At 39.1% G+C, this 24718-nt stretch overlaps 1 non-coding gene across 1 annotated transcript; it reads left to right on the top strand.

Moving 5' to 3' along the window:
- The first annotated feature begins 1748 nt into the window (after nt 1-1748).
- On the top strand, nt 1749-1856 carry LOC145641074 (small nucleolar RNA R71). Its single transcript, XR_014115145.1, has one exon. It is a non-coding gene; the product is annotated as a small nucleolar RNA R71 (small nucleolar RNA).
- Nucleotides 1857-24718: the final 22862 nt, after the last annotated feature.

Below are 24718 nucleotides of genomic sequence, written 5' to 3'. Positions count from 1 at the left end.
CCCAAGCGATCTAGCTCCTCATTTACAACATCAACTCTATAGCATTTTTCAACCATGGGGGTCTTGAGCAATTTCAAAAATTAAAAGACAATTTTTTCATCGGCCACTTCACAAGTGATGGTGTTGTTCTTGCAATTGATGACCGCCCCCAAAGTTTTAAGAGCTTCACGTCCCAAAATCAAAGGAGTGTTAACATCCTCCTCCATATCCATCACTACAAAGTCACAAGGCACGTAGATGTGTCCCACTTGAATTGGAATATCCTCAAGCTCTCCACAAGGTAGTTTCACCGATCGATCGGCCAATTGAATTGTCTTCCTTGTAGGGATCATCTCAATATTGAGTTTTTGAGCAATGGATAGAGGGATTAAACTAACACTTGCTCCAAGATCGGCTAAGGCGCCCCTAGCTTCCATATTCCCAATTTTCACCGGCAAAGTGAAACTTCCCGGGTCTTTCTCCTTCTTGGGCATCTTATGTTGGACAAGAGCGCTCACTTGATGTGGAAGGGTGGTAAGCTCATCATTGAGCTTCCTCTTGTTGGTGAGAATATCCTTGAGGAACTTAGAATAAGATGGCATTTGTGTCACAACTTCAAGAAAAGGGAAGTTGATATGCAAATTCTTCATGACACTAAGAAATTTTGTGAATTTTTCATTCAACTTCCTCTCGGCAAGCCGACCGGGAAAAGGAACCGGTCCATCAAGATTCCTAGCCTCACTAGGAATTGAAGTTGTCTTCTCATTGTCTATCTTCTTCTTCTCCGAACCTCCTTCTTTCTCATCACCTTTTTCTTTCTCACCTCCCTTGTTTTCATTCATACTCTCCTCTCCTCCCTTCTTTCCCTCACTATCCCCTTCATTTGGTCCTTCGTAGGAAGTCCCCGACCTCAATGTGATTGCCTTGCATGTATCGGGTTTTGGATTGTGAGATGGGTTAGGTTGTGGTTGTCCGGGTAGAGTTGATGGTGAATTGAAAGGAGTTCTCTCGGCCAATTGAGCTAGTTGTGAATCAACCATCTTGTTGCGGGCTCTTATCTTTTGCATTTGTTGCCCAAAAGATTGCATTTGCGCATGCATGGCTTGGAGGAGTTGAGTATGAGTTAGCTCCGCTTGAGGTGCTTGTTCTTGATGGTTTCTTTGAGGTGCTTGAGTTTGATTGTTGTATTGGTTGTTCCTTGGATAGCTTCCTCTTGGGTTTTGGGGTTGAGATGGAGGTGGATTTTGATATTGAGGGTTGGAGTTATAGGAAGGTTGAGCTTGTTGGTTCCATTGTTGAGGTACAAACCCGGGTGGTGGTTGTCTCCAAGCTACTCCACCGCCGCTTCCTCTAAACCCCTCTTGCCTAGTGTTGTATGCCGCTACATGCTCGGGGCTTAAACCTCTACAATAGGATGTATCATGGTTCGTTCCTCCACAATTTTGACAAGAGAAAGAGTTAACTTGAGAAGAGCTTGCTCTACCACTTGAGCTTGCATTCACACTCGTGTTCAATTTAGAAAGCCCTTTTGTTAGTTGATCAATTAAATGTTGTAATTGATCTACTTTCTCCAATTCATAAATACCACCTCTCTTTGGAGCGTTTCTTCTTCGGCCCCCCCAAGAGTAGTTCTTTGCTACCTCTTCTATTGTGGCTTCAACTTGATTTTGAGGGATCTTGATTAATTGACCACCCGCCCCTGCATCCAAATTGGCTCTTGACATGGGCTCCAATCCGTCGTAGAAAAACCGCATAAGCAACCCTTGATTGTACTCATGGTGGGGACATGCTTGCACCAACTCTTTGAATCTCTCCCATGCTTCACCAAGACTTTCATCGGCCTCTTGCTCAAATGATGCAATTTTTCTTCTCATTTCGGCGGTCTTCTCTTCGGAGATAAAGCGCTTCAAGAACGCCTTTACAACTTCCCTCCATGTTGTGAGAGAATTAGGCTTTACTTGCTTTAGCCATTTCTTTCCTCGTCCGGTGAGAGATTGCCGGAAAAGGAGCATACGAATGTAGTCTTCACTCACTTCACTGGTTTGCATCATTGCGCACAATTCAAGGAATCGGTCCAAATGCTCAATAGGGTCCTCACTCACACTTCCTGAAAATTTCTCAGATTGGACCATTCGAGTAAATTGTGGATGGATTGAGAACTTGGTATCCGTGACGGGTAGCAAAATCCCTCCCGTGAGCTCATAATCCTCCGGATTTCCGAACTCACGAAACAAGACATCATTCTCTTGTCCCGCCATTGATTCGCGTGGTGAACTTGAAGAGTAAGTATCACTCTCACTATCAACTATATCACCAAAGCCTCTTCCCTCGTCCTGATAAAGCCTACGGACTTGTCTCAAGGTTCGGTTGATTTCGTGGTCAATTTGATGTGAGGGTGCTCCTTTAGACCTCCTAAGCATTCACCAAATCTAAGCAAACAATTAGAAATGACAAGGATGATAAAACAAAAGAAACAAAAAGGAAAGAAAGCAAAATGACACTAACAAAAGCAATAAAATTAGCTAAACAAGCCGCGTCCCCGGCAACGGCGCCAAAATTTGATCGGGATTAAGTAGGTCGTTGGTTCTACTGACCCTAATCAAATTAACAATTTATAATGCCTAAACTTACACTAAAATAGTTAGTGGCAAGTAAAGGGTCGAACCACTAAGGAAGCTCACTCGTCCAACATCAATATCACTAATGCAAGAGTCAAGAGGGGAAATGTTTTTGTTGATATATTGGATAAAAAGCACTAAAACTACGAATAAGCAAAGATAAAGATGAATAAAATCAATAGAAAATTACGCTAGGAATTCGGGGGTGTCCAATATGATTAGAAAGAGGAGAATAACGGTGATTATCATGAACATATGCCGCATAACACAAGGTTCTACCTCAACAATTCATTCTCATGCAATAGTCTAGGCAAATCAATGAAAGAGGTCTCCCCTAATAAGGATCATTCTCATGCATCCTATTAGTTATAACCAAATCAAGGGAATAAAGAAGCACAATCCATAAAAACTCCACTTTAATAACTCATTCTCATGCAATCGTTAAAATAGAGGCGATCCTAATCTAATTCAAATCACTTTCATGCATTTGAACTAGAAAATATCAAATAGATTGCAACAATAATCCCAAGCTAATAAAAATCATGTCGTTCATCAATATATGGCATAAGTTCAATCCAACCATCATCATTCATCCATCATTCAATACATATCTTCCACCCTCTTCCCCTAGCTAAGAGTTTAGCCTAGAGAAGGGAGATTAAACATAATATCAAAACTAGAAATAAACACAAAAAACTCAAAACAAGGCATGATTGAAATATATGAAATCAATAACAACAAGATGAGCTAATAAGATAGACAAAAATAAGTAACAAAAAAAAACAAATAAATAATACCAAAGGAAAGGAGATGATATTACTAAAGAAAGGATTGAAGAAAGATGAAAACTTTGGTGCTTGCTTGATTGATGGAAGATTAAAACTTGAGCAAAGTTGAATACAAAGGAAGCTTGAATAACAATCTCTTTTCTCTCTCTAGATTAGTCTAGTGTTCTATGGAATTAGTACTAAGTATCTCCTCTTTTACAAAGAGTCCCGTCTATATATATGTGGCTCCACACAAAAGAAAGAGACTTGGACAACAAGGCGCAAATAAATCGTAAACCCAGTCGTGCGCGCCCGCACATGAGTCCTGTGCGCCCGCACACAATGTGTGTGCGCCCTCTCATTGTAGTGTGCGGCCGCAAATTTGTGGTTACGGGGAAAACGAGCGCGCCCGCACATGAGTCATGCGCGCCCGCGCAAAGGTATGTGCGCCCGCACAGTTGTCGCGCATAGGGTCGCGCAAACTCTCTGGTTTTGCTCTGTTTCTTCAGTCTGGCTGTGCGGGTTCTGACAGGGCTGCGTGCCCGCACAACCTCACATGTGCGCCCGCGCATAAGCCTCACAGCACCCCGCGCACAATAGATAACTTGGCTTCTTGATATCCTCTTTCTTTCGGCGCATAATACCTACAAAACCAAAGCATGGAGATCAAAATAAAAACAAAGCGAGAAGACTAAGAAAAGGGAAGATAAGGGAGAAAAGGAAAGAAGAAGCAAAACTAAGTAAAAATGCTTAGAAAAAGGGCCAAACAAGCGCAAATGAGGAGAAAATCCTTAGAGAAAAAGGATAAAAGAGTGGCATAAATGCCACTCATAAAAGGAATATGGCAGAATTCAAAAGGGAATGTAACATGGAACATGACAAACGCACACAACAAGTAATACAACAAATATACTCAACAAAACACATAACCACCTTAGAAAGGATAAACAAATTAAGAGCCAAATAAATATTTAACAAAGGAAAAACAATTTTGCAACAGGACACATCCACAGAAAGCATCACAACAAAAACCACAAACAGAAAAAGAAAAAAAGAAGAACATACCTTGAGACATAGTTGGGGCAACTTTCTGCTCAGAATCAAAATCGTCCAAAGACTTGATCTAGATAACCGCCTCTGATTGCGTCAACTTGATGAAGGATCTCTCGTCTACACTCAACTCGTACAACTTGTCTATCAGGGACGAAGACTGAGAACGCTGCTTCAATTTACTCACTGCAACCATCAAGCAAATAAGCCCAAATCAACAAAGAAAGAGAGAAAAACACAAGAAAAATGAGAAAACAAAATACCTTCAGCCTCAACAGTGTCAATCAAAAAGTCACAATCACCACCCAATGAGTCAAATCTCACAAAGAAGAATTTGTGATACCACTTTTTGTCAAAAGCCTTTTCCAAATCAGTCACCAAAGGACCAACACCATCCTTCAAACGAAGACCAACCCGACCCTTACCACTGGTCCTAATAGTATAAGGATAACATAAATCCCTCACATCAAGTTCTAAACCCAATTTCGCACTCAGCATATCCAAAATTCTCAAAATCCTCTAAGTTTGGGGCAATAACTGACAAGGTGAAACCCTAACCCTAGAGAGAAATTGACGAACAAGAGGAGAAAAAGGGAAGACATGCCCAATTACAAAGGGATACTCAAAGAAACACACCCAACCAGGAGCAGTCCGGTTAGCCCTCTCCCTAGAAGATGAAATTTTCACCACAACCCCATCAGGAAATCGCACAACAGCAGCGATGCCCTGAACCTCTTCTTTCGTTATGGTGGAAGGGTAAACATCCTTAGCAGGGAATACATTATACGCCACTAAGGACGAATTTTTTACACCCTCATCCACCCCAGCAAACACCACTTTAACATGACCACCCATCGCAAGATAAAAGGAAAAAAAACAACGAAGAAAAGAAACAGAGGAAACAGAGAAGAAAGTGAGAATACCTGGTGAAAATCGAAATTTGGGCAAAGCAATGAAGTGATTAGACAAGAGCCTGCACACTCAATAAATACCAAAAAAGAAATAAACCGCCACAAACGGTTATCGAGGAAGTTGCCTTAAACTTCCATCACGTTTCCTATTTTGCTAACCGTTGAAGTTATTCTGAAAATTTCAAAATCCTCCCAACGGCTTTTTAAGTAATTTTCATTTCCAAATAATTGAAAATAAAAATTAGGGGCAATTGTTGGGCCCGTATCACCATACGACCTATTACATCTAAGGCATCAATCCAAGACCAATAAGTCAGCAAAATATACAAAACGGCTTGATTGAAGTAAACAAGGAAAGCAGCATCATACATATCAATCAAGGAGATACTTGCCAAAGATTCACCTACAGAACAGGGAAGAAGATAAATCTAGAAGATCTTCTTCCTTTTAAATATATTCCGAAGATACTTGTAAACCCTAGAGATCCCTAGGTATAAATAAGTGTAATTAGACGTTTTCAACATTCATGTACACACGCATACTCTAAATATAATAGAATTACTCTACTATTTTCTACGGAACCGCATCCCTACTGAAGAAGGAAGCTTGTCCTTTCTCAGTATTGTATTTCTGAACTCATTCTCTTTACATAGTTGAATTCTTATTGCTTACTTATTGCTTATTTATTGTTCATCTATTGCTTTGTCAATCGTTTATAGTAGATTTATATGCCTTTGGTAGTATGATTGTTATTACCCCTCAAACCTAGAAGATTCTCATATGACCTTTTTGAGATTTGCCTAAACAAAAAGCAGTCCCAGATCAACGTTCCAGCAATGGCGTCGATATTTGGACTGCAGCGCCACTTTGTGGAGCGCAGCGCCTGGCAAAAGTTCTGTTGTTTGGCGCTACACTACACAGTGCGGCGCCAGTCTTGTCGTTTTGACAATAGTTCTGTATATTGCTCGAGTCATCACTTTGTGTGTGATTGAACAGTTTTCTAATCAATTTAATTAATTTTTATTAATTATAATACCTTGTTAAGTACTTAATCGAGTCTAAGTATTAAGTCCCATGGTCTTAGACAAGAGTCAAAGCATGTGACTTGCACTCACCATATAAAGCACACACTAATATATATGCACAGTTTGACCATGTCTAAAAGAGTCTTGTATGCACACGTTTATCCATCATTTTTTGTCAGGGGGTAAGTCAGATATTAATCCTCCAATTAAACCACATGTTTAAACCCTATACTTGATCCTAAAATATACACTCTATTTTTGCTTTTTTTTTTTAAACCCGTAAATGCAAAGTCAATTTGAGTCAAGTCATTAAAACAAAAATGGTTTTATTTACAGCGCATGGTCAAGAAAGGAAGGGCATTTGATCAAAGACAACCTTTTCATTCAAGATCAACTTTTCGACAAGCCAATCTCTCAAAAAAAGGGAAAGTCAAGAAGATAATGGCAACACAAGATGAAGTTAATGAACTTAGGAACCAATTAATTACTGTGACTGAGGCGTTAAAGGTTTTAACCCTCAAAATCGATGACCCTATGAAGCAACATAAGATGGACCTCATGCGAGAAAGCTTGAGCAGGTTGTCTAGTGACAACAAGTTTCAAGGCATTAGTTCACAAGAGATCTCGGTGGATAAGGAGTTTTATCCGCAGAAAATCAATGCCAACGACATCCCGAAATTCAAAGCAACTGACAACCCTTACTTTCATCTAAGAGCTTTTGAAACAATAATGAATATTAAGGGTATTGATAAGAAAGTGCTTCCCTCTTTGTTTTCTCTATCTCTTGAAACCGTTTGCCAAAAATGGTTCTTCTCCATTGAGAAAGAAAGAACCTCTACTTGGGAGTCAATAGTGAACACTTTCATTAATAGGTACAACAAGAACCTTCAAGAGAAGTACTCCAAGCACCTCAAAAACCAAAATAATCTCCATACCTTCAAGGCCGTCTATGTCTTTGGAATTAATACTGAAGATGACCTTGCTAAGCTGAAAGCTGCTAACAGTAACTCCTAAAGTGGCTGGAAATGCAAGAAGAACGACAATCCTTCTTCTTTCAAAACAACCCACTCAAACAATGTTAGCACCTTTAATTTGAGTGAAGTACTTGCTATGAACAACCAAGGAAAAAGAAAAACCATCTAGGAGGAACTTTACTCCTATAGGTATGAGTTATGATACCGCATTTGACCGACTAAATGCAAAAGGTCTTACAACTCTTATAACCCACCAGTTGAGAAGAGGACAGCTAACTGGAACCCCAATGGACATTGCAATTATCACCAAGGTAGGGGACATCTTACTGAAAATTGTTGGAATCTTAAGGAAACTATCCAAGATTTAATTGATAACAATAAACTGCCATTGCCTCCTGCCAGTAAGAAGCCAAGCATTGACAATGCACCTCTCGCTCATTCCTTGGCCATCTCTGATGAAGAAAATGAGGTTGATCCCTCATCTCTCATCAAACCTATTAAAGATATTCATGCTATCGAAGAATAAGAGGAGATTTTTTTCGACACCATGGATGACTATCCTGAACAATCAAGCAAAGAAGATGTACAGTTGCTTATATGGTCCTTGTGGGAGGGATCAAGTTTGCTACGTGAAGCTCTCGAAGTCGCAAAGAAAAAAGTAGAGGAGCTTCATAAAAAGTATGATTAGGTTCCACCCACGAAGAAGAAATCCTTCTCTTTACAAGTAACTGACGGACCCAAGAAGAGTAATAAACTCTAAACTCCAATTGGGACTTCATACGCTAAAATTTTCAAAATGCTCTCCGAGACTGGTAAGGTAAAACATCTCGAACTGAGACCATTTGAATCGCTAAAGAGGACAAATAGATTCTACTGTCAATACCATCAATTAGGGGGACACACAATTGAAAACTGTTTTAAATTTAAAGATTTAATTCATAAAATGATTTATGATAGAAAGCTAGTCCAAATTCCACAAGAAGAAGACGTAAGCATTAATGGAGTTTGGGACAACGATGAAGAAGATGTCTACCTAAAAGACATGGAAGGACCTCCACCTTCAGTGTCATATTCAATAGATGATTTTTGGGTTGAAGAGGATTCAACTATAGACGTCCTCACAAGATCTGGGAGAATGTAACCCCCCATCTCAACACAACCTATGCCGATTACGCAGAAAGTTCCCATACCTATCATAGAAGACAATGATATTGTCAAGAAGTTCAAGAAGACCAAGGTTGAGATGAATGTATGAAAGCTTCTTGCAACATCTCGAGAACATAGGTTGGCAGTAATGAATGTCTTGGATAAGATAGGGATGGATTCTAACACCACTCCTTAGGGGTTGGCTAACTTCCTTACGAGTGATCTTCCTAGTCCTATCAACTTGATCACATTTTCTGACAAATATTTACCTCTAGAAGGTGACAAACATTATAGGGCACTAAATCTCACAGTAGTTTGCAAGAGAATGAACGTCCCACAGACTGTTGTAGATAGTGGATCTGCAATTAATGTCTGTCCACTCAGAACTACGACGATGCTAGGCATAAGGGATGAAGATTAAACCCCGTCAACCCAAGGAACAAGAGCTTATGACAACACTCGTCATCAAGCCCTTGGTAAGATTACCATAAATATAACGGCGGGAGTAATAGAACATGCTACTACATTTCAAGTGGTAGATATCAAAGCTTCATTCAACTTATTGTTGGGACACCCTTGGCTTCATGACCTAAAGGTCGTCCCTTCATCTCTCCACCAAAAGGTAAAATCCATAGTTAGAGGAATTCCTATCACAATCGATGCTTCACCCATGAGGATTAATGCTATAGAAAATCCAATCATTTATGTGTAGCATGATGAAGACGATGAAGATTTGTTGGGTTTTAATGAAGAGGTCTCCTTAATTAAGGAGGATGAAAGGACCCTTCTCTGCCACAACCCCCACTCCAATATGACAGTAAACGCTATTCTTAAGAAATAAGGGCATTTTCCTGGATTGACTCTAGGAAAGAAGAAAGGAATAGCAAAACCACAGGAATTACCTAGCCTCCCTAAGGTAGATACTTTCGGACTTGGTTTCGAACCAAAACGGGAAGATCTCAATCGAGCCCAGGAAAGGTCTAAGGCGCGTAGGATTGCTCGCATCCAAAAGAAAGAAATCCCAATGGATCAGTATCCTCTTACTCTCAATGGACAATTCATAAAAGAAGGAGTAGACTATAAGTGGTACGAATTTCTCGAACCTTTTGTTTTAAATGGCATAATGCAACCGGGATTCGAAATTTTCTTAGATTGCTATTTTCTAGATGAAATCCCAACTCCTATCTACAAGGAGAAAGCACCTCCATGTTTTGACTTAATTTCATGGGATTATTATTTGGGCGAGAAAAAGATGAGTCGAAGTACATAAGGATAACTCCTAGCTCGCTTATCCAAATGGTCCTACAAAGCGAGAACTTTGACTCTATAAAGCTCATCACTCCAGCAGAAGGATCAATACAAGGGTGGCGCAAGACAGTCAAGGTGACTACTCCAAGTGGAAGGAAAATCTCCATAACGACAGGTCAAGGACCAATGTTCGAAGAGTCGTCTGAGTTAGAGTCAGAGTCAGAGTCTTTTCCTAAAGAGTCCTCCAAGTCCTTAGTTGTAGCACCCCCTTCTTCTATCTCTTCCCCTAGGATAGTTAGCAATCAACTCCTTGAGGACATCTCTCTTTTTGATGTAATGATTTCTAAATTCAATAATATTTCTTCTTCCGCTTACTTCTCGTGCTTTTCTTTAACCCAAGATGACGAGTGTTGCTTAACTAACAATGAAAATGACAAAGAAATTATTAAAGAAATGGAAACACTTGAAAATAAAACATCGATAATCGAGGAAACTGAGACGGTTGATGTCTTAAATAATTCAACCATTAAAAGAGAAGTTAAAATTAGATTAACACTTAATGAACAAGAAAGAACCGATTTAATCAATCTACTTAAAGAATTTATCAATGTATTTGCTTGGTCATATGAAGATATGCCAGGTATTAATAGAGAAATAGCTTAACACACTATACCGCTAATTCAAGAAATGAATACTGTAAAACAAAATTTGCGTCGAATGAAACCCGACGTAGCTCTTAAAATAAAAGAAGAAGTTCAAAATCAAATAACTGCAGGTTTTATTAGGGTATTCAAATACCCGAATGGGTGGCCAACGTTGTCCTAGTACCGAAAAAGGATTGAAGGGTAAGAATGTGTGTCGACTATCGAGACTTAAATAAGGCAAGTCCAAAAGAAGACTTCCCTTTACCACACATTGATATTTTGTTAGATAATACAACAAATCTTGCATTTCTCTCGTTCATGGACGGATACGCGGGATACAATCAGATTCTCATGGCAGAAGAAGACATGGAGAAAACAACCTTCATAACACCATGGGGTACGTACTGCTACACGTTAATGCCATTCGGGTTGAAAAACGCGAGTGCTACTTACTAACGAGCAGCAACTGTCTTACTCTATGACATAATACACAAAGAAGTTGAAGTATATGTGGACAATATGATTGTAAAATCAAAAGATCGCCCATGCCATCAAGTAGCCTTGAGAAAATTCTTTGAAAGGATAAGGAAATACAACATGAGGTTGAATCCATCCAAGTGCGCTTTTGGAGTCACCTTGGACAAGCTTTTAGGTTATGTCATAAGATCTAAAGGAATAGAGATAGACCCAACCAAGATCAAGGCAATTATGTCAATGCCCTTGCCCAAAACTGAAAAAAAAAATTCGAGGATTTATTGGCCGGTTGCAATACATGAGGTTCATATCCAAATTAACAACAATATGTGAACCAATATTCAAGAAACTATAAAAGAATGTAACAGTAATATGGGACGACGAATTTCAAAAAGCCTTTGAAAATATCAAATCCTATCTCGCAAATCTTCTTGTATTAGCACTAGCACTTCAAGGAATACCTCTAAGGTTGTACCTAAAAGTCACCAAGGAAACAATGGGATCCGTGCTTGCACAAGAAGTAGAAGGTAAATAAAATGCAATCTAATATCTAAGTAAAAAGATGCTCCCGTATGAAGTACACTATACACAAGTTGAGAAATTGCGCCTCGCATTGGTATGGGCCACAACTAAGTTAAGACATTACATGGTGGTGCATACAGTCTTTGTAGTTTCCCGTATGGATCCACTCAAGTATTTATTCGAGAAGTCTACACTCAATGGGCGCACATCAAGATGGATAGTTAATTTAGCCCAGTTCGATGTAAGATTCATGCCTGAAAAAGCTATCAAAGGATCTGTGGTTTCAAATTATCTAGCGGATTTTCCAATAGAAGATTCAATGCAAATATACGACAAAGACGAAGACTTGATGGTCACAGAAGATGATACTTGGACCTTATACTTCGATGGAGCCTCAAACCAAAAGGGATGTGGCGTTAGATTATTATTAGTATCACCTAAGGAAGAGCATGTTCCAATCTCCATAAAGCTAGATTTCGACGTTACCAACAACGCTGTTAAATACGAAGCATACATAGTAGGCCTTGAAACAGCTTTTGCATTTTGAGTGAAAAATTACGAAAATTTGGGGGCTCTTCATTGATCATCAACCAGAATTCTAAAAGGTGGAAAGTAAGGAGCGAAAGTCTAGCCCCTTTCCAAACTTATCTGGAAATTCTCACCAATCAGTTAGAAAAGGTAGAATACACATATCTCCATAGAGAAGAAAATCAATTTGCTGATGCCTTGGCAAGACTAGCATCAATGGTTAGGATTCCTACGAAAATTGAGCAAATGCCTCTAACTATTGAATAAAAGCATAAATCGGCTTATATTCAAGCCATAGAAGATGATGAACTGATCAAAGATGAAGACGAAGAAGAAGAACTGTGGTATACATATATACTTAACTATGTCACCAAAGGAGATTACCCTCCTCATGCTGATAAAAGAGAAAAACGAGCATTAAGACTCGTGACTTCCCTATATGTACTCATAGACAACGAGTTACATAAAAGGGTACCTAAGGGTCGATCTCTCTTATGTGTAGGAAAAAAGGATTCTTAAAGAGCTATGAGGATAGTCCACAAAGGCATTTGTGGAACTCATGTTAATGGCAAAATGCTAGTCCAAAAGATAATGCGAGAAGGATACTATTGGACTACCATTAATAGGGATTGTCATTAATATGTAAAAAGATGCCCTAAATGCCAAATTTACGCTAATTTACAACATGGTAATCCATCTATAATCTTCACCTACACTTCAGATCACCATGGCCATTCTCCCCATGGGGAATTGACATTATTGGTTAAATTATTCCTCCAGGAACAGGAGGTCATGAATACATCCTAGTAGCAATTGATTACTTCACAAAGTGGGTTGAAGCACAATCATATGCTAAATCACTGCAAAACATGTAGCACTCTTTATTGAAGGGAAAATTATTTGTCGATATGTCATCCCACATGAAATGATAAGTGACAATGGAACTCACTTTCAAGCTGAGTGTGAAGAATTGTTACAAAAATATGGCATTCAACACCATCATTCTTCTCCTTATAGGCCTCAAGCAAACGGAGCGGTTGAAGCAGCTAATAAAAATCTAAAGTCTATCATCGAGAAAATGACAAAAAATTACAAGGATTGGCCTGATAAACTCCATTTTGTACTTAGGGGTTATCGCACGTCAATTCGCACACCAACAGAAAATACGCCATTCTCCTTGGTTTATGGAATGGATGCCTTACAACCTGTAGAGCTAAAGATACCATCTCTACGCATTGCATTAGAAAGTAAATTTGATGAAATTGAATGGACTAGGGCGAGATAGGAGGAGCTAATTCTACTTGATAAAAAACGACTAGAAGATCTACATCATACACAATGCTATCAAACTCGTATGGCTAGGCATTTTACAAAGAAGGTCAATACAAGAAACATCAAAGTAGGAGACTTGGTGTTAAAAACATTAAGGAAAAATGTTTTGGATCCAAGGGGAAAATTTAGGGCTAATTGGTCCGGACCCTATATTGTCAAAATAATCCTATCAAGAGGTGCAGCAAAATTAACTGATATGGATGACAATGAGTTATCGAACATGACAAACCTTGACTAACTTAAAAAGTACTACCCAGAATTACTTGAGTAGGGTACTCAAGGGAGCTACGTTTGGCCGATTCCTTAGGAAAGGATACGTAGGTAACCCTTTACGGGTGTGGCCACTTTACTTTATGGAAATCTCGCATCCCAGATATAAATTAAATTTGACATAAATTCGACGAAGCGTCGGCGTCTCAGAAAAAGCTTCGTCGCCGATCGATGAACCTTAGCGCCAGACGACAGCGTTTGTCATCAGACGCCAGACTACCAAAGCCGGCGACAGTTGCAAAGAAGCGGCGCCATTTCTTCTAAGAGCATCTGGGAATATTTCGGTGTTTTTTTGAAAAATTTTCGACTTCCGTACTCGAAAAAAAAAAACTGGAAAATTAAATTTTCTATTTTCATTGCTTTTATAAATTAAACTTAGAGGAGATGATTTTAATGAAAAAGCTGAAATTTCATTAATAAAATAAACTAACAAATTACATTATTGATGAAATTTAAATAAAGCTTAATAAAAAAATTAACTTTAAATTTAAAACTAAGTCTAATAATTGAAAGTTAAGCAATGCTTCAATCTTTCTCTTCATTCTTTACTCTCTTCCAATGTTTATCTGCATCCTCTTCATCATCCACGGCTTTAGCTAGTAGGTAATCTTTAGAGGACCTACATTCAATTTTGGATTAAATAGTTTCTTCCTTAGCTAGGACTCCATGTTTCTTCTCTACACAAGCCTTCTTCTCTGAAGTGTCAGCTTTTCTTTTCCCTTTATCTTTTGTAGAGCTCTTCTTCTTAGGCATTATAGGTGATTTGAATTCAACCTTTTCACCTAAGTGTTCCTTAATGAGAATTACCTTGTCACCTAGATGACTCTTCGTATCAGTTTTACTCTGATTTTTCTTCATGTCCTTTTACGGTTTCTTGAGAAGCCATCTCTTCACATCATTAGGCAAGGAAGGAGGAACCTTTTGGTTAATCACTTCTCATAAAGGTCTATCGCAACAATATGCATAAATTTTTTCTACTTCTTGAGAAACAGGGAATCTATAGGGACAAAGAAGATCCCCGTAAGGAATTGTTTGAAGTAGGCCATACTGTCTTATTACCCTGCAGGGATAATAAAAAGTCATCTTGGTTAAGATGTGAAGATGACAGAAGGGTTGCTTGTTGACACCAACCGTCCTCTCTATTTTCCACCAAGGGATGACCCACTTGATGGCAAAGTTACAAGAGGCAAACACTTTCTTCCATTCATGGCGCCCCATCTTAGAGTAGCGTTTCTTTCTCCTCACAAAGCAATTTAAAGTTTATTTTTCAACATTGTTGGGCTAATTAATTCTAGTCTCTCCATTAGCCACATATGCAAAAAAAATATTCAATGCAAAAAAATTAATATTACTATACAAAAATATGTTTTTGATTTCTATACTTAAAAATATTATTTTTCTACCTGTAATAAAATTAGAAAGCCCCGAAAGGTGCTTTTGGATTTCTCATCAATTCATCAAGACTAAGCATAGTGTCTCCAACAATTAATGGCATTGGATTTCTCCCAGATTTAATCTGCTCAAAAACAGTTGATATAATTGCTTGGCCCTTATTAGTTCTACCATAAGTGAGAAGATATTGGTTAAGCATGCAAAAGAGAAAAACCCTTCTTCTATAACATGAAAAGATTCAGAATAAGGTCTATTAAAGTAATGGCGTGAAAATTCATTCAAATTAACTATACTACCATCTACAATATTTGTTAGATCTTTGTCTTTTAAATTAATGAAGCGCTCAAAATCTTTATAATATTATTCATTTATTCTAGGGATTACTGCAAGATCTAATGCAGGGAAGCCTAAGATAGCATCGAATTCTTCCGGTAAAGGGCTAATTTCATCACATCCTAGTCTAAAACAATGAGTATCCACATCCCAATATTCTAAGGCAGTATGAATGAAGTCTATATCAAGATCTACCCCCATGACACCATAAATACCCCCTATATGAAAAAAGTCTAATTCTTTTCTCTCCTTAGTAATTAGAGACCGAAACCATTCGTGAGTGAAGTTTGTAAAACTCTTAGTAATTAAAGACATGATTATTGTTTCAAAAGTTAAGACTATGTTTAATATGTTGAAATTATAAGAAAAATCGGCAGACTAGGGGGCTATTTATACACAACATCGGCACAGTTTCAATCCGCAAAGGATTCGGAGTAAGCGCTCACCAGCGCCAAACACCAGAGTCTGGTGCCAAGCGCCAACAGTAGCGTCTGGCGTCAAGTGAAGTTGACGTGTCTTATCAGCGAGCTTTTAAAAAACCGCGTTTTTTTTATTCGAATCTGAACAATGTTTTTACGATTTATCCTTTTATATACCCTTTTAATTAATATATTAATTATAGTTTTCTTTTTTGGATTTTATTAAGACTTAATTTTAAGTTTTTTGTAAATCCAATTTTTTTTCATTTTCTTTTTTTAGGCGAGAAAGTCGGATACCCTCCATCAATAATAAAAATGACGGAATTTTTGCGCAAAATTATTAATTATCTCAGTTCTTCGCACACACAAATATGCACATACAAATGAAAAATAAGTGCTAAAAAAATAAGCTCATAGTAATATGTATATAAAAATATGTCTAACAAATGAGTCATTTAGGCAAAGTTCTATACAAGTTAAAATAAAAAAACCCAGGTATAAACTACGACGCCGGAGGACGCAGATGATGAGAGACGCCCATCATGTCATAGAAGTGCGTAGTACGAGGAGTAAACTCTCCACCAGCTCCACTCTCCTCGGGAGGTGGAAAACTCAGCACAAGACCCGTCCACCCAAGATTACCCTAAGGCTAAGGCTGCGGAGGTTGATGCGATGACGAGCCGACCTCGTACATCCCACCACGTCTAGGAGCCGAGGTAGCCTCTCCCTAGCCTACCGGCTCATCACGTGCGCCCTCAGATGAAGATCACGAGCGCTCCACTACCTCTGTCTGAGTAGCCTTAGAACGGCCACCCCGACCACTAGAGCTAGTACGGCGACGTCACGAGCTAGACCTCGCCGGGTCTCTCCGGACCTCGGGTCTTGTCCGGGTACAAGAATGAATGGGCTGACCATGCAAGAAGAAACCAAGTCGGAAACAATCAAAATAGAAGCATAATAATGCAGAAATAAAAAGGAGGACTACATCTTGAACAACATCGCCGCGACGACACGTAGCCACGTTCCTCATCCGAACGAGCTGGCTTTGGAAGGCGTCTATACACCGTGCAATCGTCGTGACCACCTCGCGCGTGAACTATCAAAAAATAAAGTCAGTAATAATGCATAACATATGTGAACAAATTGCAAATAAATAAGCTTACCCAAGAGTGGTGGCGAGGAATCGACCGCTCCACGAAGCGCTAATCCTCAGGAGCCGGAGGAATCATCTCATCGATGGGCCCGTATGTCCCCTGGTTTGGATAGACATACGAGCTGGTACGAACTCGGTAGGCCTTGCCTGACAAAAGCAAATCAAAGTCAGTAAAATATCACTTGGGGGCTACTTAGTAAAACGTAAAATATGAAAATCATACCGCCACCTCCTCAGACAGAATAGGGGCCGGAGCTAACAGCGGCAACCGGTCCTCCTCATAACACAGCCATAGGGTCTCATGAGATCGCCAAGGGGTGCCAACCCTCTTCGACATGCTCACCAGCCTCGCGTCATTGAACATATGACGCGGCAGAGGTGCAAGAACGACGAAAGTATTCGAGGAATGCTGAATAGTAACCCTCTCTCCAAGGTACGCTACCGCTCCATACATCCCTAAGAAGTAGCAATGCTCAGCGGTGTACTGCGCAACTAACCAAGGGACAACCAAGCCGTTCCATGGTCGGTACTACACATTAGGCTCCTAGGAAGAATGTCTATGAGATAAGAATCTACCAAAGATTATACAAAAGTGTTCAAATATGCAAAGAACCATACCAAGAGGATCTGATCTCGAACATAAGCGGTAGACATCCGAACGTGGCGGCCTCCCCAATAAGTGCTCACTTGAAACCCGCTTGGCGACTGTCTGGCCGGCTCAACCGAAAGAAAGTACTTGTAGAACCAGATCTACAAAAGAAAACAAGTATCAATAAGTGCTAACCAAAAGCTTAGAGTTAAACTTTATGGGAGATAAAAGTATACCTCTACGACTCTCTAGAAATTGGACATAGCGACGTTTCCCGTGAAGGCTCGGTGTCGACACGAGTCTCGCAACGCTCAAACAAAATCAGCATAGGCCAAGTTGGCCCAGTCATAAGTGACAAGGCAATAATCGTGTCGTTGAGCGACTACACCTAAGTCAAAATAATTTATAACGCTCTACCGACCTAATACGTGTATAGGGTAAATAGAGGGGTCGAACCAGAAGGAGACATGCATAAACACCGCATTCACTACTTAAGACTTAAGCTATCTCGGGACAAGAAGTGTGAATAACTAAGAGATTAAACTAAGGATTAAGAATGATTAAAGATCAATATAACTAAACACCAAGGGAAGTGGGTAGATGTAGATGTCACTTGATCATGCAATAACACGGAAGCAAAGCATTGGTAAACTAAGCATGCAAGAATATCGAAATAAAGCTTGATCTAACCGCCTTCCGGGGTTAATCGATTTCTCCTAACATAGCCTCTATGTTTCCACATTAGAACCGTATATTAGAAGGTGCAGACAAAGAATTATCGATAGTAATGAATCTCAACTAAGTCAACTTCCGTTACTTGTTAGTAAAGACTCATCTTTGATCAACTAACAATGTGCACTTGCAAGAAAGACCAAAGAATATCAAGCATACAAAGACTTTAATCACCATTAACATAACCCCAACATCATAAGCATGAATCAATTAACAACTACACCATCCCCACACCCTTGGCTAAACCTTTAACACCATTTAGGAAATCCTCAAGTCTATTGAAGTACATCCAAAACGGTTCATTATCAAATTGAGGAATAGAAATATAAGCCATTTTTTCTCAAAAAAAACAATGAGAACAAAAACAAATCAAAAGAAAATATATACAATGGACTAGTCTCAATAAGATAACATAACGGCAATGGAAGCCGTTCCCCGGCAACGACGCCAATTTGACAAGGGAATAAACGCGTCGTCAATTGTCTATCCCTAGATAAAATACAATTTATACAACCTAAACAACCCTAATACGAGTATAAGGCAAGCATAGGGGTCAAACCACAGAGAACGGTAAACACCACCAAATGTTATCGACAATTAAGCTAGTCCGGAATAGGAGATAAATAAACTAAAGTCTAAAGATGCTAAAACAAGAAATAAAACATTAAGGCACCAAGGGAAATGGGTAGGTGAAGTTGACGCTTGACCATACAATAACAAAGTAGCATATCAATGGTAAACTAAACATGCATGAATATCAAAGTAAAGAGTCCAATCTAGCCGCCTTCCGGGGTCAATTGGCTTCTCCTAACATAGCCTCTATGTTTCCACATTAGAACCATATACTAGGAGGTACTATTAAATAAGAATCGATAGTAATGAATCTCAACTAAGTCAACTTCCATTACTTGTTAGTAAAGACTCATCTTTGATCAACTAACAATGTGCACTTGCAAGAAAGACTAAAGAATATCAAGCATGCAAAGACTTTAATCACCATTAACATAACCCCAACATTAAAAGTATGAACAATTAGCAACTACACCATCCCCACACCCTTGGCTAGGTGACTACTCAAAAATCATGTTGAAAACAATATCAATCATCAAATCAATAAGCATCAACATGATTAATAAGCAAAGAAGAAAAATAAAAGCAAATAAACAAAATCAAGAACAAAGGTAAAGAGAAAGAGTAAGAGATTGCTCATTAATTGAAGATGAAGGTCTACAAAGGATTGAACAAGCTCCTTCTTCAAGATCCAAGTTCATTAATGAAGAAAACCACACTTTCTCTCTCTACCAATGAAGACTAATCCTAACCTAACCTCACCTAAAACTAATTAGAGAGAAGAATAGATAGTTATTAAATGTTTTCTAATTACCCCAAAATTTGGGTATTTATATTAAGCTCGCAAAAGTAAGAAAAATAAAAGAAGGAAAATAAAATAAAGAAAGAAAAGGAAAATAAAAAGCAAAATAAAATAGAAAAGAAATAAAAGAGAAAAAAAATAAGAAAAATAAAAAGGAAAAGAAATAAAAATAAAAGAAAAAGAAAAATAAAAAAACCAAAATCTCCAAAAACAATCAGACGGTTTTTTTCTTTCTTCTTCTCCTTCACATTGGCTGCTTCAAGTTTGAACTCCATTGAAGCGCATCTCATCACCACCGTTCATCAACCATCATCATCAAATCGAGGTTGTTCGATCCTCATTAAAAGCCATGTGCATAGCTCGTGAAATGGTTCGATCGAACCGGGGTTGGTGCGGCCGAACTACGGGGTTGGTTCGGTCGAACCATGGGTATGTTCGACCACTCCTCTTCGAATAACAAAACTCCCAAAGTCTCTGACTCGAAGCTCGGTCGAACCACCAACGGTATGCTTAAACTTGATTAAATTTCTAATTGTTCAGATTTTTGGGTCGATTGGTGGTTTGAGTAGTTGCGGGTCAGGTGTGAAATTTGTGGTGTATTGGTGTGGGTTTGGTTGATGTGGCTGCGCAGTTGGTTGAGTCGGGTTTGGTAGATGTGGCTGCGTAGTTGGTTGAGTCGGGTTTGGTTTGGGTTGTGGGGTGCGTGAATTGGTGGGTGATTGGTGGCAGCATGGTGCGGTTTGTGGGTGCTGGTGGTGATGCGGGGTGAAGCAGGTTGGGTTGCGGTGGTCAGGTTGCGTTGCTGTTGGTGTTGGTTGTGGGGTTGCAGGCTGGTGGTGTGTGGTGTTTGGTTGTGTTGCTGTTGGTGTTGGTGGAGCATGGGATGTGCGGTGTTCAGGTTGAAGCAGGGGAAGTTACTGTGGTTTTGGTGTGGTGGAGGTTAAGAGAGAGATAGGGTGAAGGATACGAGGCAGCAGCAAGGTAGCACAACACAGTTTGCTTGGCATAAAAATTTATGCCTCGAACCTCGGACTTCGAACTTGATTTGAACATGAAAATCGAGCGTCAACCCGAACACACCTACAAACACGAGCAAGATTGAGGAGAAAATTGGGACAAAGAATAAAATAAAATAAAATGAAAATAAACAAAGGGCGAAAAAAACAAAACCACGACAAATAAAATAAAATAAATAAAATAGAAATAAATAAAATTTAATAGAAAATAAGAGACATAAAACTAAACTAATAAAAATAAAACAAAAACTATACAAGCAAATAAAGTAGAATAAAATACGAAAATAAACTAAAGCTAATAAAATAAAGAAAATAAACTAAAACGCTCCAAAATTACCAAATAAACAAGAAACTTTATTAAAGAGAAAACAAGAGAAAGAAAGGGAAAATAAGATTAAATAAACACGAAAATGACTCTAAAACTACTTCGTAAGAGTGACATAAATGTCACTCATCAATAAGTCCCGATCAAGTGAAGATCACAGACCGCATGCAGATAGTAAATCAACACTCTACTACCCTTGTCAGGGGAAAACGTCCCAAACAACAAGATAAGCGCAAAGATGCGCACCCGCTGCTCTCGGGTGGTCGCATAATCCTCAAAAGTTGTCGTTAAAGTTGATCGGTGAATACCCTTAGCACTGATATGAGTCGACTCTACCTCATCATGAGCGCAAACAGCAATTGGACCCAATATCTCCTAAACCTCAGGAGAGAAGACGCTGATGTTGCTGTCAAATGACAACGTAATAGAACTAAACTCCAGTCTCGTAATGAGACTGAAGTCGGTCGAGGTGACCATCATCTCACCCCAAGGAAAGTGGAAAGTGTTGGTGTTGTCCCAGAAGAACTCCACCAGGGCGCGAGCCACGCGGTGACCCCCGTTAGAAGCAATCATGGCCTCTGCAGCCTCGAAAATCGCAGTTAGCCTACAAGACTCCTAGAGAAGTCTCTCATCTACGTCGACGCTGATGTGCATCCTATACAGGTCGCCTTGAGTATCGCTGCCTAAGCCATGGCAACGCGTCCTACCAGCGGTAATCCTACACTGCACCCTCTTAGAAATGTGGTGGATAGGGGAGAAGTACAAAGTCCGCTCATCCCACTAAGGGATAGGACCGAGAGAAGTGGACGGGTCGGCGTCCTCCTCTACGGGCTCATGTTCATGTCGTGTGTCTTGGGATCGTGAACGCGAACCTCGCTGTCCAGCCATACTACATTGTGTAAAATAAACCTAAAATTAAGGTTCTATAGTATCTAAGGTTCGCCTAGCCGCATGATACTATGTTTGCAAAACAGAGTACGTAGTACTAAAACAGAGCACAATTTCAAATTGAGCATACACGACATTTTTCAAGTATTCAAACAATTTCTTGCATTAGTATGGTAATTATTGTGACATTGTGACAAGAATTGCTAGCAAAAACATGAAGAACAAGCCACATTGTCTTCCAGACATTAAAAGGTCCAACAATGGTGATTTGTTCGTTTCTTGACTAAATTGAGTAAAACAAGTCTTAAATTACTCCCAAGGCAATGTATAAACATGATTAAGCAATTTCATGGCATAAAATTTGACAAACAAAGAGAATTAAGCAATTTAAGTTTTGAATTTTCAAGAAATTCGTGAACAAACATGTGAAAAATTCATCAAAACCGGAGTGAGTTTGAAAAAAACTTACATAGATCGGGAAAGTAGATGAAAGAAATTTGAGAAACGAGCAAGAACGACCAAAGAGAAACTCATCGACGATTTTTTAAAGCAGAACAAATAGGATTAGTGAAAATGATGAAGAAAAGGGATATATACGGAAATCTCGACTCCAGTGCCAAACGACAGCTTTGGCGCCAGACGCTAGAGTTTAGCGTCTGGCGCTAGAGCCAAAATTGTGGCGCCAGCAATTTTCTAGCGGCGACAGAACGCTCAACCACTAAGAATAGTTATTTCGACCTCATACATCAATTTTGGGTTCCTTGGTAAGCTAGTTAGCCTCTCAAAGCAATTTAATATGATTTAGTTATCGGCTTGATTACAATTGCATAAAGTGATCGACCTGATGAATGATCGTCTCAATTCGCTTAAAGCGCCTAAGCATTTGCTCATCGAAGGCACCGACGTAATGGTTCATACAACAGAGGCACCGACATAATGTTTCATAAACATAAAAGGCACTTACATACTAGTTCACAATTCAAAGCAGCAAAAGCGCCGACGTACAGGCATAGCAAAGCAAAAGATCAACAGGCGTTGGTCTTCGGTAAATTTCCTCGGAATATAATCGCAACAAATGAAGATAACATTAGGCAAGGATATCTTCGACAACATTCCCTAGCTTGCGGGGAGTTATCATAAACAACTTGAGGTGATTTAAGTCGAAGTTACCTTCAATCGTGTTCCCTGTTTGTGGAAGATGGTCAAAAAGCGCTAGAAGGTCGTTTCAGGCAAAGCAATCTTCGATAGGGCTCTCTAGCTTGCAGAAGTATATCACGGCGGAATTGGAGGCAGTTACAAGCGTAGCAGTCTTCAGGCGATATTCTCTAGCTTGTAGATGATCGTCAAAACAAACAGCAGGATGGCGTTCCCTAGCTTGTGGAAGGTTATCACAAATACAACAACAATGCAACTACAACAAATTGGTTACCTTCAGAGACGTGTGCTCAATGGTGCAAGATACACGTTTCTTAAATCTTTTATCTGTTTTAACTAATGCTATTTTGCGGGTATCGGCGTTACAAGATTGATTTAGGATCGCAGAACGTTCTGAGTCATTCTCCATCCCTATCGATACTTTGACTTTTATTTTCGAAACTTACGTTTCTCCAAATTCAGTAAAAGTGAGGGCTTCTGTAGACACCAATTACTATCTCCCCAAAACCAAACCCGGTGATGAGTACCTTTCACGTCAAATCATAAAGTGTGGAAAGTCTAGTGTTGCAGTTAGTTTTTAATTCTTTTCTTTCTCTCTGTTTTTGAAAACCTAATTTAAGAAAACAACAAATCCAGTTTTGTTTGTTCCATAGCAAGGGTCCAATAATAGAATAGTTGGAAGGGGCTTGAAAAGAGCTTTCCAACGATATAGTATAAGCTCAATTCCGATGAATAATGAGGAAGTTATGGCAAAATTACTAAATTGGGCCCGGTTTGATATTTATGTGCGGCCCAATGATCTTCAGAAGGGCCTAATATTGATTTATTATTCCTATTGCAATTAGAATTTATTTTAGTCTTCTAAATTCTTTTAGATTGTTCTTTTCATTCCTTATTTAATTAGCATTGATAAATTTACTTTAATTGACTTTTTAGAGTTTTAATAAAAATAAAAGAAGTGTTTTCAAGGAAAATACGGTTTTGCCCTTCTGTACGGCTAAATTATATCAAAATTAAGAAAACGTATGAAACTGGTTTCTAGCGCCTGACGACAGGATTAGCGCCTGGCACTAATACTTGGCGTTTGGCGCTAGCCTTTGCGCCTGACGCTAATGTCTAGCGTGTGGCACTAAGTTGTTTTATTCTCTTTGAAACTCTGTTTTGTTTTTCTATCCATCAGGTTGATTTTGTCTATAAATAGCCTCCTAAAACCTTCATTTTTTATCATCAATTTTCATCAACAACTATTAATTTTCTTGTTCTCTCTAGTTTTCAAGGATCTCTTGATATTCTCTCTCTCTAGCTTTTTCTCATACAAATTTCGACATTCACAAGATGTAGAATAACCTTTTCCATGGTTCAATCGCACATTAATACAATCAGAATAAAGTAGAGGCTTATTATTAAGGCAGGTTCAATCGCTTTTAGGTTGGATTTGTACCTTCATCCCCGAACTACCAGTCACGGTTCTAAACCTATTGGAGTTGACGATATCCTAGATCGTTAGGGGGTGTAACCTTCACCTCGTAAACGGTTTACAAGTTTCTAAAACTTGTTGGTGACTCTTTTTCTCTATCTTCTTTCCCTTTCGACGCCACTATGCTTTAGTGTACGATCACATTGAGGTTCAAGTTGTGGATAATGCTTGAAATATTCCCTACAGTGGCGATTGCAAATCTTTGCAATAAGTTTAAACAAGCCGAAAGTTCACAGAAGCGCCGGCATGAAGGATCGCCGGTAAGATCACAAGCGACTCGTTGGGAATCTGAGGGTCAATCCTCAAGACATGTCTATATCCTATAATTGGGTTTGACGGTTTGATGGTGAGACCAAAAGATAGTATAGTTCACTAAGTT

The sequence above is a fragment of the Chenopodium album genome, chromosome 7 (genome assembly GCF_948465745.1).
Source record: "Chenopodium album chromosome 7, dcCheAlbu1.1, whole genome shotgun sequence".
Lineage (NCBI taxonomy): Eukaryota > Viridiplantae > Streptophyta > Magnoliopsida > Caryophyllales > Amaranthaceae > Chenopodium > Chenopodium album.
The sequence above is the reverse complement of the archived record's forward strand: the minus strand, read 5'-3'. Positions and strand labels throughout refer to the sequence as shown.